Source organism: Rhea pennata, chromosome 7 (assembly GCF_028389875.1).
Source record: "Rhea pennata isolate bPtePen1 chromosome 7, bPtePen1.pri, whole genome shotgun sequence".
NCBI classification, from domain to species: domain Eukaryota; kingdom Metazoa; phylum Chordata; class Aves; order Rheiformes; family Rheidae; genus Rhea; species Rhea pennata.
This window is the reverse complement of record NC_084669.1, coordinates 28,091,928-28,107,767: the sequence shown is the minus strand read 5'-3', so window position 1 is coordinate 28,107,767 and position 15,840 is coordinate 28,091,928. Positions and strand designations below refer to the sequence as shown.

The following is a 15,840-nucleotide window of genomic DNA, read 5'->3' as shown; positions in this document are numbered from 1 at the left end:
TTCTAAAGCATAAAATACCTCTTATACTCAAAACTCGTCTATGTTTACTATTTTATTTCTCCAGCAGCAAGATTATTATAGTGTCTTCCTACATTCTTATTATGGGGTGTTAGTCTTTCAAGAGGGTAGAAAACAGATGAGCCAAATGAAAGCACTAGCTGAGAATATTATCAGTTCCAATGCCACTCAAATCATTATCCAAAGCTCAAATATTCTTCCAATTCTGTGACCCTGCTTCTGCCTTATTTAAAAAGGAAAATACTGCAAGTCATGAAACTTGCTTCATAATGACAAACTGTTTCAGAGCTAAGAAAAAAAACATTGTGCAATGTGTTTTCTTCAGTGAAAAATCTGACCTCATGTTTCCCATACCCACTCCCCCAAGTTCATTTTTTTTCCTTTTAATTCATGTCATTTTGGTCATCTAATTTGCAGAGTAACCCACCAAACAGTTCTAACAATTAAGAAAGTAGCAGGCTGTCATGCAGGGGTACCATGCTATGCCAGGTATGTCTGTGGGTCTTCTTGGCAAGAGACCTCAGCTACTTATCACTTAGCTATGCTCTCAGATGGTGCTTTGCACTCCCTTTGGGAGACCTGTATCCTGAGGCTGGAACTTGAAAGCAAAGAATTTGCATTCAAGAAAAACTTAGCGCAACTTCTACCACGATGCAGCAGCCTTAATGACAGATTTGGGGTTTTCCATTTGTGTGGGATTATTTTTTTTAAACCCCTAAGGAAACGACAGAAGCAAAGTCATGGGATCAAGAGAAGGAACAAACTATTCAGACTCATCAGGTCTTAACTGACTGAAGTTTGTGTACATTTCCTTCAGGAACAGGTAAGTCAGACGATTTCTATTTGTGCCATACAGTCCTGTACTTTAAAATATGTTCTTAATCTCTCTGCTTATTGGTGCCTTAAGACCATGATATTGTAGCAACCCTTGTGGGTCTCCTGACACTAGTGATAAAGACTCACTAGCAAGAGTCTCCCATGAAAGCCTCAGGGTATAATTGAGGCCCACAGCTAACACCCTGCAGCAAAATGCATCTACCTCCACTGACAACTACTGGGAATATTTCCAAGTTACTCTGTCCGAGGACTTACTATCTAACTAATAAACAAAGGGAGGCCAGAAGTTTCCTTCAAATACGCTAAAGCAGAACAAGAACTTTCAGCTAAGGCAAGAAAGGAAGAAACTATCTTACTCATGAGCCATGGCATCTACCACGCCTACAACAAAAAAAAAAAAAAAAAAAGAAAAAAAAAAGTTTTTTGATCTCAGTTTGAGGGATATTTGCTCTGTGTTAAGACAACCTCCTCCTTCATGCACCTCTGAGTTCCCCACCGTAGCAGAACACTTTGTTCTTATCAACCATTTAGAAGATGGGATCATTAGAAGAATGGTCCTTAGAAAAGATGTGTGTCTCAATTTCCACCTGAGAGAGGGACTTGCAAGAAAAAAAATGAAAACCCCTCAAACTACAACAAACAAGAATTAAGTAGATCTAGATAACACTTAACCGAAAATAAGTAGTATTAAATTTAAGCTTTTTTACACTCAACTTTAAGAGTTTTAACTTGCAATTGCAAATTAGAATCCCTGTTTCTGCATTCCTCTGAGAAATTAGTTTCAGCATTAATAGAGTATACAAGAGAGTGACGATGGAGTTTTACTTTATGTTGTTCGACAACATCATCAGAAGTTTCCAATTATCATTATTTACAAAAGCACAGAATTTACTAACCAAGAATCTAGATGACAAGAAGCAAGTCATAACTAAGCAAAGCTAAGTACTAGTCTATTGAAAACAAGCAGCTCTTGCTCTTATCATCCCTTCTACTTTTTTTGTGGTGGGGGGGGGGGCAGGCAGGGAGTAAGAGAAAGGAAAGGAATGGGAGTTTCTCACAGTTTTTAAGCATCAAGTCAAAACCCAAACACCAAATTGCCTCTACACATAGCAATGTCATTACAACCACTCCAGCTCTGCACTGCCATCAGTTATGCCCAGTCACGAGATAGGAGAAACCAGTAGCGATGCTTCTGCAGAGATATTTAACCTCAGTATTTTCAATACTATCTCCAGATGCCTGTTTCTCCAAAAACATGTTCTTCAGCGTATTAAATGCTAGTCAATGGAAACATAAGTGTGAGGAGGAAGAGACAGAAACTTCATTGTTGAGATAATGCTAAGATAAAACCAAATTACAATCTTAAGGGCCCCGACACCTGACAGATTCAAAAATGTCTAGACTGGATAGGTCCAACCTGCTTATCTCCCCAGCGACAACCATCATTCCTGGAGCAAACAGGACTCCGCAAACCCAGACTTCAAACACAGTTGACGGTGCCCCGCTCCTTTTCACCGCGGAGGGGATTTTTAACACCAGGCTGGAGCCCCGCTGAATGCACGGAACACGAGGGGCAAGCGCGCAGCGAGCCGGGCAGGGCACAGCTCCGGCGACGGAGCCGGACGGGGGCTCCCAACCGGCTGTGCGCGGAGCGAAGCGCATCTCGGAAACCAAAGTTTCGGGAAAGACGCTTCGCTCGGCGCAGAGCGGGGGCTGCCATCGCCTCCTCGCACGGAGCGCGAGGGCGGCGCGGCCCTGCGTGGGACCCGCCGCTGCCGGCGGCCTCGCGGCAGGGCGATGCCCGCACCGGGGCCACTGCGCTTTCGGGAAGGCAGACGCCGGGGGCGCTCCCCGGCGCCTCTCCCCCCGCGCAGCCCGAGGACCGCCGGGGCCGCGGACAGGGCGCCGCCGCGCAGGGAAGCCTCGCGGCAGCCACGGACCCCACGGGGTCCCGGCCGGGGCCGGCGGCGGCAGGAAGCGCAGCCGGGCCAGGAGAGCCGGGCCAGGAGAGCCGCGCGGCGCGACCCGCGGGGAGCCCGCGGCAGAGGGTGGGGGACGAGACACTCACCGGCGGGGCGGAGGCGCCGCCGCCCCGGTGCCGCGGAGCAGCGGCCCCACTTCCTGTGCGCTAGGAAATGAGCGGGCGGGGCGGCCGCGGCCCTTAAAGGGGCCGGCGCCAGCCTCGCCCGCCCTCCGGAGGCGGTGGCGGGGCCGCCCCAGCGCCGCCCCTCCGCCGCGGGGTCGGGGCTGGGGCCGGGGCCGCGCAATGGTCGCTGCCTTCTCTGCGGAAGTGGCGCCACCAGCCCCTGCCCGCGCCGCCACAGCCGCCGCCGCGCGGAGGGGAGGTCGGTGGCTGGGAGCTGCCGGGACGCCTCCGCCTGAGGCGAGCGGGGCGGGCAGGGGACGGAGCCCGGGCTGTGGCCGCGGGACTGCCCGGCGCGGCAGGGCTGTGTCAGGCGCGGAGCCGCCCCGCTGGTGGCCCTGAGGGGCCGGGCCGTTAGCGCGCGCGGCCGTTAGCGCGCGCGGCCGTTAGCGCGCGCGGCCGTTAGCGCGCGCGGCCGTTAGCGCGCGCGGCCGTTAGCGCGCGCGGCGGTGCCCGGGCGTACGGGGCTTTGGTGCGCCTTGGAAACGTGAGAAAGGTGCGACGTTAGCCAAGTTGGGGAGCTAAAGAGTGAAGACAGCGTGCTCTAACGGGAGATCCCGCTTTCTGTCTTACTCAGCAATACTAGTTCTTAGAACTGTAGTATACCGGTATATAACTAGTAACGTGTAAAATTCAGCTCTACCGAGGAGTATTTATCTAGGAAGTTGTTATTTGTGTATGTGTACCACCATGGAGCGTTTATCTAGGAGGTTTTTACTCGTGTATGTGTACCACAACACTACAGACCACATATTGTACATACATACATCTTCCATGTACGAGGGCTTTGAAGTTGTGCTTTCATGAGCCGTCTCATCCGAGGAGAGCCGGAGGCCCACGTGCACCCACCGCCCCCTTACACCGTACTGCTCTCCGCTGGTCTTCGCACGAAGCATGCCGAGCAGCCTCGTAATTGTGCCACTGCGCGTGAAATACCTGGAAATAGCTGCACTGCTGAGGACCGTGTTTGTTTTGTGCTGACTGGACCTGCTGCCCTCTGTCTTGTAAAGCTATTCGTTTTGGACAGGTATGTTTTATTCTTTGGCACAGCACAGTTGTTCTCCTCTCCATGTACACCCTGCAGCACTGCATAAATACTGGCGGCAGAAGCTGTTATCCAGGCCGTGAAAATCAACTGCTAGTAAAAGTACAACTTCAACCAGCTATCATAGGTTTTTCGGTATTAACAAAAGTATAGAATTGTGCTGTTGGCTTTATGGCCGTGATGTAGGATCTGTAACAAGCAGATCTACTGATAATTATTTTCCACTTATCCTAATAATTATTTACAGTTCTGTATTTCCAGAGAACATTTTAATTACATGTTTTTTTGTTTGCTTGTTTGTTTTTCTGCAGGGCTTAACCTTAAAGGATGCCAGGTTTAGGATCTCTTACGTTTTTCAGCTGTCTTGCATGAGGAGTGATCTGTAACAATTTGGTAAAGCCAAGAACAATTCAGGAAATGGATCAGATAGTAATGTGGTTTCATAACTATGTATCAAGTGGTTTTAACTCTCTAAATCAAAAACTGATATATACAGTCAAAAGCTGCTAAAGACATCCTATAAAGATCTGCACTTCCCCATTTAACGACACTCACTACTAGTAATGCTAGTTTACCTGCATGAAACAAAGGTAAATGTTAAGTGCTTCCAGCAGCAGAGCCTCACTTTGCTCTCAGCACCAGAGGCTGCCTTTTTCTGACACATTATTGGTATGCCAAGTCATCTACTGTTTTGAATATGGAACAACCTTCTGTCTTCAGGCACACACAAACTACTGCATTCATACAGAGCTACAGGCTGTGTATGCTGCACAGCCTGAAAGGGGGTTTAACATTCGAAGTACTGGTGTCTGTTCAGTTGAGATTCCAGACCCTCAAACAACATAAGCAAAGATGGTCTTTCCAGAGAATGCCCAGAGATGAAGTATGATTTTAAATAAACAGGGGTTTTCCATAGGGACTGAGAACTATCTTACTAATCTTTGCTGTCAGGGTCCACTTCATTGCTCTGTTTCATTAACATCTGGTTTGCTACCGATAGCAAGGCAGCATATAGGGAAAATGCACTGCTGCTGGAAGAATGGCTTGGCTGGTGTGGTTGGTGTGACCATGTTTTTCCATGGTTTTGACGTGGGTGCTTTACTATAACTTGAAACTTGTCATGAAGCTAGGTTCTCAAAGTTAGATATTCATCAAAATAAGAGAGGCTTATGGAGAAGAGAGACATCAGCAAATTTTAGATTTCCACATTTGCTTTCCTGAAACTAGGTAAATGTAGGTACATTCTTCTTTTTTTTAAAAAAAAAAATATGTAAATATACTACTATTTTAAATCTGACCTTGTGCTAGGTTTCAGTGTTGCATATTGCGGATGACAGAGCATCTCCCAGCTCTTGTTTGCATTCTGTACAGTGATAAGTGGATAGGAGTTTCGTAGACACTTGACTATGTTACTCTACTGATAATGGAGACTGCAAAGTTCTCTAGACATAATATTCTTTGCAAGTCCAAAGTGATAACAGAATGGAAATAACCATTGCCACCAAACCAATTTCATTAACTAACTAATGCTGTAATGTAGGTCTGAAACAAACTCTGGCAACCGTGAATCACCCATTGGTTTGCTTATGAAGAGCAACCAGACTCTTAATACCGTCCTTCAGGCTTATCAGCTACCAGTTTTCTGTGCAAGGGCTAGTTTGCCACTATGCGGAGAGATCTCTACCGTGACTCACAGGAGACTGTCCACAGAATATGTTTTCTTCTTTAAGTGCCAGCTTCCTCTATTTTATAGAGGGTTCTTCTACTTCCAGAAAGATTATTTCCTTTTTCTTTGGATCAAGAGAAGGAAAAGGGAATAGATTTCTTATACTACAGTAACAAGAAGCTCGCAATTCATAGCCATCTCTATGGGAGGTTTACCGTAACAGGAAAAGCTATCCCACTGCAGTTATGCTAGGTATAAGTTCCAGACTCTTCTATCAAAATGACATTCAGAAATTAGACGTTCCTTCATAACTCAGACCTATGTTTATGCTGACAGATGGTGTAGAGTCTATTTGGTCTTAGTCTCACAGGCCAACGGGGGAATTTCTAGTTTGTTTGTGAATAAATAATGTAATAAAAACATTTAGGAAATGCCTGTGTTTTAAGACACAATTCATTTTAGCCAGGGATTCTTTTTAGAGAGGTATTTGCAGATGTCCTAACATCTGAAAGCAATAAATATGGATAAAGGGTGACACAGCTTTGTGTTTAATTAGAAATACTATGATAGGATGATTATTTTACAGAGAGGCAGACTTTAAAAATGTTTTGCTAAAGCTTTAGGCAGTGTTGTTTTTAAATTGCTACAGTTAGGGGAAAGGAAGTGGCTAGCAATAACTGATTCTAAAAAGAAGAAGAGTTTTCCAGAACAGCATTAGCTCCAGCCTCTAGTGGTTTTGGGGGTATTTTTTTAAGCATATGCGTGGGCTGGAGGGGAAGGAACAACAGAAAAAAGAGAGAGGAGCTGATCTGAAAACATGATGCCAAAGTGAAAGAGTAATGTAAATGAGACCAAAGAGAGAGAGAAAAAAAGCAATCCTTCAATACTAGATATTTTTATTCTTTTATCCTCTTGAGTCAAAATGAAATGTATGTGTGAAGTAAGAAAAACAGTCTGTTATTTTGCCTAGGATTTTAGAGCTTTAATTGCCAAACAATAGTCATTAGTTTGCCTTGACACAGGGCTTTTTGTCAAATACCAGAGCTCAGTCTTACTGATGGCACAATTCCAACATTGATCCCATGTGAAGTTGCCTTCTTTATCATTTTAATTCTTGCAAATTATTTATAACAGAGATACTGAACAATGTAACCAAAAGTATAAAGAATTTTTAATATTCTGAAATAAAGCAGCCTACAGCATTTTGATCATCTTGAATTCTATTTTGTTCCCTTAAAACGTGCATTTCGACCTTCTGTTCCAAATTGTATTCCATAACCCTCTTGTCAGTGGTCCTGTCCATCTTGTTGCTATCAGCTATGAAATGAGGGGTCATAGGAGGGGCAGTGCATTACAATAGAATTAATTTAAGTTTGGACTGCAGAAAGCTAAACTGTACTTCAGGCTCTGCTAGTGACCCTGAAGCATGAGCCTCAACCAAGTCACCGAAAGGCCAACTTTGTTCTTTATGTGTATGTTCCTTTCAAAGTAAAAGGGGCACTATGCAGTTTTCTCATCATGTGGCATCTATTGTGAGTAATAAAAGTGCTTTGAAGCTCTAGATATTTTACTTCTAGAGGCTGAAATTACCTCTTGAGTTGTGAATAGGTATAGGAGAGAAAGTGCGTATGTAAAATTACTTTGTACCAACCAGCAGTGTAACTACACTATGCATTAATCTTTCTATATTTAAAGTTACTGTTCCCTCTGCATTAGTTCCACATTTTAATTTTGGCAAACCTCAAACTTTTGGCATATATATCTTTGAATGATGAAGAACTGCATTTGTTTGCATAGTGTTTTGGTATCAAATAAATGTTAATTCTTTGGCATCAAACTACACCACATTTTGGACCCAGATGCATGTATAATGTTTGGCAAATGATTCCATAGATTGGTTTTTGCTGGTGTTCTGGAATCAGAGTTGCTAAATTGCTCCCTTTTAAAAATTCCCATTAGAAAACAGAATCTGTACATGCTTGCCACAGTATCAGCTAACTTTAAATCCTTGCATAGTCCTGCTGTACATTAAAGCAGGCTCATTGATTTTTATACTCACTGTTGAAAACAGAAGTTCTGTTTATCCTTATTAGGAAGGATAATTGATATAATCCAAGTTCACTCTGTAAGGTAGTATAAACAAGAATGAATAACTTTTTCTCCTTTCTGAAAAGGCTTCATTCTGGTGACAAGAATGCATATTACAGTCCACTTAATTCTTCATGAGTAGTGACAATTGAGTTTAACTTTATCAATAGTATGACTTTAGCAACTTCAGAAGCTTACAGAGCAATGTTTTAGAATAGTTGGGATGCAATTTCTTAGAATAACTTATCTTTTTAAATCAATATGTAGTTATTGTTAGCAACCAATGTTTGCCGAGCTCTTTAATGGTAGAAAATGGGTTCCAGAAACAGTACTATGTGAGAAATAAAGGTTTTCATGCTGCAGGCGAACAGGAATGTACAGCAGTAGTTCCAAAGAGTTGTATTAATTGCCCAGATGCTGCTCCTTGTTCCAGCTGAAAGCAATATGCAATACTCTGCAACAGTAGCTGACCATTTTCCTGGCCACGTGGCCTTACTTGTTCTGGCAGGCACAACGGGTTATATGGCGAAGGGCTCCACCATTCGTTTTCAACTGCATTATTCAATATTCACACCAGAATAACCATTAAAGAACATTATAGAATTTAGTCTAAATATGTAGTGCTGACTTTCTGTATTGGTTTATTTAAAGATTCCAAGATGCCTTTATTATATACCTTCCTTCTAATGACACCAAGAAGTGCTGCAGGCATTTTTCTAAAAAGAATAGACAATTCTGTCACAAATATACTGACTACGAAGCCGCTTTGAAAGAAGGTTCCAGCACCTGTATTCTGTACCTGAAATGGAAAACAAATTAAAAAGACTTTGACTAAAAGACAGCGCTCACTGCCAAGGAAAACATACCAAAAGTGATACACTTTTTTTTTCTTGTCCAGAATTACAGAACAGTAACCCATTAAAATTACAGCATAATAAATTTTATAACAACCCTATCTACAAAATATATATTTTTAGCTTTTAAAGAGTAGAATTCACTTTGAAGATGCCGTTGATTATTCCATACATGAGGCAATACCAGTCACATCTAGAATGAAACAAAATACATGAAAAGAAGATTTAAGCCACATGATCTGTGGTGAACCGTAGTTAACTCAGAAGGTAACAATATAAATTATCAGGATCTTTTGGTTAGTTATCTGGTTAGGTTCCTCTTCATGCTTAAAGCTTAGGTACCAAAGCTTAAGCTATTACAATAAATATTAAATATCTAAATTAAATACGGTATCTTTACCAAGGGAATTAATTGTGCTTTAGGATGAGATACTTCATTTTTAATACAAAGTATTCAGCATATCAGTATTTAATGTGCCTTACTGCATAGTTGGCGTTGTAGCTACTGCACTTACCCAGGAGACAGAAAAAAATCCACTGTCTTCCACACAAAGCAAAGACAAAACTACAAAGAGGTACAGTATAGAGACTATCATCCATGTTGAGCGATTAGTAAACATCTGGTACCCAACAGTTGTTCTTTTTTTGTACAACAGACAGGACCAAAGACAAAGAAACTTACTGTGTCTTCACTAAGACGTATTAGAAAGGCCAGGCCTTGTTCTGTACAGTACTGGCCCGTTTTTGACAATATTCACCTACTCCCTTCCAGCTTTTGGCTGCTGTTAGCTACAAGCTTGTCTGCAACTGCCTACAAACTGCTCCATTTCTTTGAGTCCAAACTCCAATCGGTTCGTTTACAAACTAAGCTGTAGTGTGCCTGGTGTTGCTTGTACCACTCATTGTTGCATGTTCAAAATGTTAAGTGGAATGTTTTCAATCTTTTAAAGCTTCCATAATATGAAATGTAAATAATAAATTCACACTAAGACTTTATCAATAGTAGTACTTAACTGCCAAGGGTTGAAAATTTAATCACAGTGTTAAAACAGTGTAAGATAGGGCTTCAAGGAATATAGGATATACTATTCCATCGTCAAGAGAGAACCTGCTTGGGTTCCACACAACATCAAAATACACCTAGAAACTACCCACGTTATATCTCAATTTAACAGTTGAAATCACTGCATCACATGTATTTAGATTTTCATGGAAATCAATATCTCATATGTGCATAAAAATGGCAGCTGATTGAGAAATGCGTTTAAACACACTGTTGAGACTTCAACTTGCTGTAATATCCAAGTGAGGATGGACTTAACCTATAAAGCCAGGCTCAAATGTTCCTGCACTGCCTTTCTAACTGTCTCACAAGCTTCTCTTTTTGACTTAGTTGTTTTGTAAAACCTCTTTTTCTGTTGTTTTGTAAAAATCTTAACACTCCTCACACATCTAAATAAAAGAGATCCACATCAAATTAATTCAAAGCAAGATTTTACCTTAGAAATGCAATTTAGAGCCAATCGTAGGACAGCTGAATAGCAAGATGCCTTGAAAGTTTCTTGATTATGTTCCAGCTTCTCAAGAGCAAGGAAAATTTGTTCCTGCTTCTCCTTTCCTGCTTCTTTTTTTAGAACAAAAATGACAAAGACTTGTCATTCATCTGCCAGCCTACTACTCTTAAATAAAGGAATATATGAGTTCAGGAGTATTCATTCAAAGGAATTGAATACTTATAAATGACATTTTTGTTCCCTGATTTTTTTTAAAAAAGATATCTTTCACTCTTAATTTAAATTGCAAGAATGTTCCAGTTACCATTGCTAGACTAGCAATGATTTATATTATTGAATAAACACATTACATCTATGAAAGAACAAACGCAGAGAAAAAAGTTTTTTTTAAAATAATTGTGTTTCTGCAACTCATGCATCTTAGAAACTGAGCGATTAATTGCAGGTTGTGTTACAGCCACTCCAGCGTACTGAAAATGTAAGGACCTTCATAATAAAGACATTTATGTTTAATAAAATTTGGCCAAGTGTCTTAGCTGAAAAAGTTACTTCAATCGTGGATGCTAACAGGCTGCCATTAGTTGTGTGTGTGTGTGGGGGGGGGGGGGTTAAATGTTCAATATTGAAACTCTGAACTCTTAAGCATGAGCCCACTACATGCTGGATGCAGCTGGTGTGGGCTGGTTGTACATTTTGATAACAACCGAATTAAAGTGGCACATCCTGAATCCTGCAATTAAAAAAGAGACACGAGACAACCAACAATTGGGATGCTGCTCATGTGTTGTGCTTGCGCACATACATTAGATTAGGAAAAACTGGGTGCTGGGATTCAAGAGGGAGTGCTGGAAGGAAGGGGTCCCAGAAGGAAGTGATTTTGGAAGGAAGAAAGGGGCCCAGAAAGAAGAAAGTGAAGATTGTGGCTGGAGGAAAGATACTGGAAGCAGGGGAAGACCCTGCGATCAGATCCAGCTGTGTGGAGCCAAACACCAGGGACCTCAGCAGGTAACAGCAAAAGCAGTGGCACAGCACAAACCCGCACCACCGTCTGCCCCATCTTCCCAGGCCAGCAGCGATCTCCCCGCCACGGGGGGAAATTGAGATGCAGTGAGCATAACGCTGCGAGTGGGCAGCAGGTGAGATAATCAAACAGGAGGTTAAAAGCTCTGATCTTGCTGGTTCTTAAACAAACTCCAGCATCCAGATCCACTCTGGCTTGTCGCTCACTCTGGCTCACCTGTGACACTCCCACGAAGAAAGGCTACTTAATTGCTGGGGGGAGTGTGCGATACTTTTGTGCATTTTCTGTTGCAATATGGATTATACAGCTAATAATATAAGGTATGATACCTTCTCCCTCTGATCCTCTGACCAATGTCCAAATCTTGTCATGAAAGACCCTTACCATATTTTTAAAGCCTTTTATAGCAACAAAGATAATATCTAGTCTTCATACTAGTGTATTTCCAAGTCTAACAGAGCTATGACTAGTGTTCTGTTGCCTAATACACAAATCATTATCATTTAAAACAGTAACTCTTACAAATAGTCTCTTATTTAAAGCTAAGCTTTTCAAAATACTTATTTAAAATTTAGTAATTTTAGTAAACCATATGGAAGACTCAGTTAAGCAAATTAAAATGATTTAATAAACATTTTTTGGTTAAAAAGTCATCTCTAATGATAACTTGTTGCTATGTAATTTGATTATTTACAGTATCTTTGTGCCTCTAAAGCTGGTGATAAATGTCTTTCAGTACAAATTAAAATATTTTCAGTAGCGTTTTTACAAAAACTTGCATCATCTGTTTCTGATCAGTATTTAATTTTCATAGTTCATTTTAACAAATGATCCTGGAAGAGCAACACTGAATGAGATTTTCACCTGTCATTTTTAAAATAAAAATCCTTACGATAGCATCAACTATGTACAATCTCTGGACCAGGCCACTGTTTAGAAACCTGCTCTGTGCAGGGAAACCAGCTAACTGTTTAAATGATTTCCTGACTCAACCCTAAAATCTCTTATCAGTTACTTAATCAACCCTATAGCAGAAAGAATCATTCTTGTCTTCCACTGTGTCAAATCAATCGCTGACACTCCCGACCAAAAGAATTCCTGGAGAAACCCTGGAGAACAGTCAATCAGCTTGCCAGTTGATTCTTTCAGCAGCATACACCTTTAAAATAGAAAATTTGGTATTTATCTGCCCTATGTATTTACATGGGCTTGTTCTACTTCTATTATGCTCTTGCAAGCTTTTCAGTGGTCTTAAAGAACGACCCCGTTGCCAGCTTTCTCAGGGAACGATACAGCCTTCTCTGCTGACTTGGGATTCCGCCCTTTCGATACTTTCATTCCCAATAGTTGTAGAATTGCAACATCTATGTGAAGTTACTCCAGATCTTTGTCATTATTTTAGAACTTACATGAGATACTCTGAATACCTGGATGTTATTCTTGTTTTTGGCAGTGTTCTGCTATACGAGTAGAATCAGAAAATCCTCCATTTTTTGTTGTTGTTGTTGTTTTGTTTTGTTTTTGATTTGAGCAGGGCTATGGATTACTTCTCTTTTAATGAAATCTGAAACATCAAGAAGTGGGATTGCATTTTTTTCCCCCTCAGAATAACTTTTAAAAAATTCTCAAATCTAGGCAACCAAGATTTTTAGTTAAGAAATGCTATATGATTGTAAAATAGTTTCTGTTGATTTAATTTCTAAAATAAAGCATTGTAAATGTAGACAGAAAATTACATTGGCAGGGAGTTATGAAACTAGCAAATGTGGAAAATAGTAAATCAGCATACACATCAAACTCTTTCAACTAAGATGATGTAAGCAGGGAAAGCCCTGGTGCCAAAGCCGAATAGCTGAAACATTACGTAAGAACTTTAACAAGTGTTTACGTGACTTGTGGAGTGCTGAAAATTCACCCTGGAAAGTGCAACATCAGAGAGAGATCCAGGTCTAGACTGAGTTTCCTCAGGAATTCCTCAAATATCAAGACAAGGGCCACAAATTCAAATTTAGCAGTCCAAACTTTCTTGTTTCAAATGAGATGTTTACCAATATAAGACAAAAACCTATGAAAATACATGTGTGCTCTACCCAAATTACCTCTACTGTATCCAAACACAGATTGGATCTTGTTCACATTTCTGAAGCTCTTAAAGATGCCAAAGTTTTATTTTGGCATTCTAAACCTTCCTTTTGTTGCTGGGAATAAGTTGAAAATGAAAATCCAGATGTTTTCAGCCGGTGATAATTGCACTTTTAGAGCAAGTCACAAACTGAGATAGTTAACAGCGAGAACCCAGTGTCAGAAGTGCCAAGGAGTTTTAATAGCTGTAGCTTTTAATGGGATGAAATGTGTTAGCTACAACCCAACAGAAGTAAGGATAATTTTTTGTTTTCATAACATCACAGCTCTGAGTGTATGCAAACACAAATCACCCTGTTATTTATCAGGTACTTTCCTATCATAACAGCAATGGATATATCTAAATAGATGATGAGACTAGACCTGCACTTCCCTGCGAGCTCCCTGCAGGCCCTACGCTGATCACTGCAGTGCTGCCTGGCTCTGCTGTGTCCGTGTGCCTGGCAGACAGGGCATCTGTGTCCTGCCTGTTTTGTTAGGAGCTTGTCAGTTCTCAGAGTTAGAGAGTGGGAAGGCAGAGGAACCGATCCTGCAGAATACGGATGATAGAAAACACCCACTGTAGACACGCACCTACCAGAAACACCTACTGTAAACATCACTATACTTATTCGAATTATGCACATCACTTACTATCAGTGTAATGGTTTTGACTTCTACAAGTTTTCGTGCTTAACTGATTAAGTGGAAGCTTGTTTCTTGTAGCAAAGTAAAATGTGCTTAAAACAGTTGTCTTGTATGTTAATACACATTTGCTTATTTCAGCAAGAATAGAATCAAGTCCCGTCTTACGCCTAATGACAAAAACCATTACAATCATTCATTTTAAAAGCTACTAATTTTATAACTACCTTGGAATGAACCCACTCTTCTTGCATTCTCTTTTTTAATGGAGCAACTTTGAAAATTATTTCCTGACGTGCAATGTGCAACTGCAATACTCTTAAGTTGTCCATACCATTTGGGATTGGCCTGTAATGCATACAAAACAGCTTTCAGATGAGATGAAGTTGGATTATTATGAAATGTTATTAGCTCTTATTAGCTCTATTAGCTTACTAGCTCTAAGTAAGGAACTAATTATTTCAGCTGAGCTTAAGGCAAGGTGTAATTGTCTTCACTCAGCTAGAGAAAGTAATTCATTTCAGAAAGTTATCAGTAAAATGAGTTTCCATATCAGCCCAAAAAATGTGTTTTAGCAAGAAATTTGTTAAGAAAATCATACAATCCTTTATAAAACAAAGCAAAATCAAAGAACACACCATGAAAAATGTTATCATCTTCCAAAAGTGCATTAAAAACATGTATGCATCTATCGTAAGGGGAAGACAGAGGTTGCTATCCTATGGAATTAGAAATGAGAAACATATGAAATGCTGCTCACAGCTAATCTTTCCTGAAGAACTTGATAAATATTGGAAAATATTTCATTCACTCTCTCTTCGGGGTGTAGATTAGAGATACATTTGTGTTTACCTATCTACTAGTGTATATCTACTTCTAGCTACAGCTTCTAGATAGACAAAATGTTGTGCTTTGGATGGGTAGAGCTGTGCTATTGTACAGGAAAATTTTGTTGTATTGGGAAATCTTTGTTAAGAATTATTTAATGAGCTGTACTTCAGAGTGCAAGTTATGACAACTGCAATTATGAATTGTGTATGTATTTTCTATGTCGAATCTATGTCCAATGTCCATATGTACGAAATAATGATAACTGAAATTTTTCCATAGGAATTAATGACTGAAACAGCCTTGGCTCATGTTGAAAGCCTGAAATACCATGACACACTTTCTTCTTACACTGATTATTTCGGTGTTAATTACAATGTCACTCACCTATTGTTGAACAATGTTGTCACAGGACTTTTCAGATTAGAAGCTGTGTATTTCGCATCTCCCAGTTGAATACCATTGCTGAAGATAGCTGCTCAAAAGAAATTCTTAATTTAAGAAAGAATAAATAAATGAAAATCTTGGTGCCTTGACTGCCAATGTCAAAGAATTCTCATTTACAGATAGAAAATACAGGAAGAGAAATGGACAAAACAGAATTATCACAGGTGCCATTTCTTCTTTCCCTTTTTCATAGTTACCTCAATGCGGGGGGGGGGGGGGGGGGGGGAAAGAGCCCATTTAATGGGCTTAGTTTTCAGTGCCATTTATTTTAAAGGTATGCATTCTTTACAGTGTTCTGAGAGTTGTGTCACGCCAATGAAGATCACCACTATATCACAACTGAACCCTTTTTGCATACATAGCTATATGTGCTTTCTGTATGTAAGTTTTACACAACATGGTAATTGTTCATACAAAGGAAAAGTCGTGCTACTTAGTGCTTGATGAAAAGCAGGACAGTTGAAGTTGTCTGAATTCCAACACAGCAGTTTTTATCCCAGTTTTTGTCAAACAAAAATCTGTGTTAAGGTTTTGGCAATCTGACTCGCATTTTTTCTGAAATCACAGACTTTAATGGAAACAAAGTTGACACACAAAACAACGTATGAAAACA

The 15,840-nt window shown here is 40.6% G+C and overlaps 1 protein-coding gene across 2 annotated transcripts in view; it reads right to left on the bottom strand.

The window, feature by feature from the left end:
- CSGALNACT2 (chondroitin sulfate N-acetylgalactosaminyltransferase 2) overlaps positions 1–2,995 on the bottom strand; it is a 34,605-nt gene extending 31,610 nt beyond the window's left edge. Inside the window, exon 1 of one of the 2 annotated variants that reach the window (XM_062580823.1) lies at positions 2,924–2,995. The gene's annotated coding sequence lies outside the window, so the exon portion shown is untranslated. The remainder of the gene's footprint in view (positions 1–2,923) is intronic. The other variant, XM_062580824.1, reaches the window with a different exon arrangement.
- Between the last annotated feature and the right edge of the window lie 12,845 nt (positions 2,996–15,840).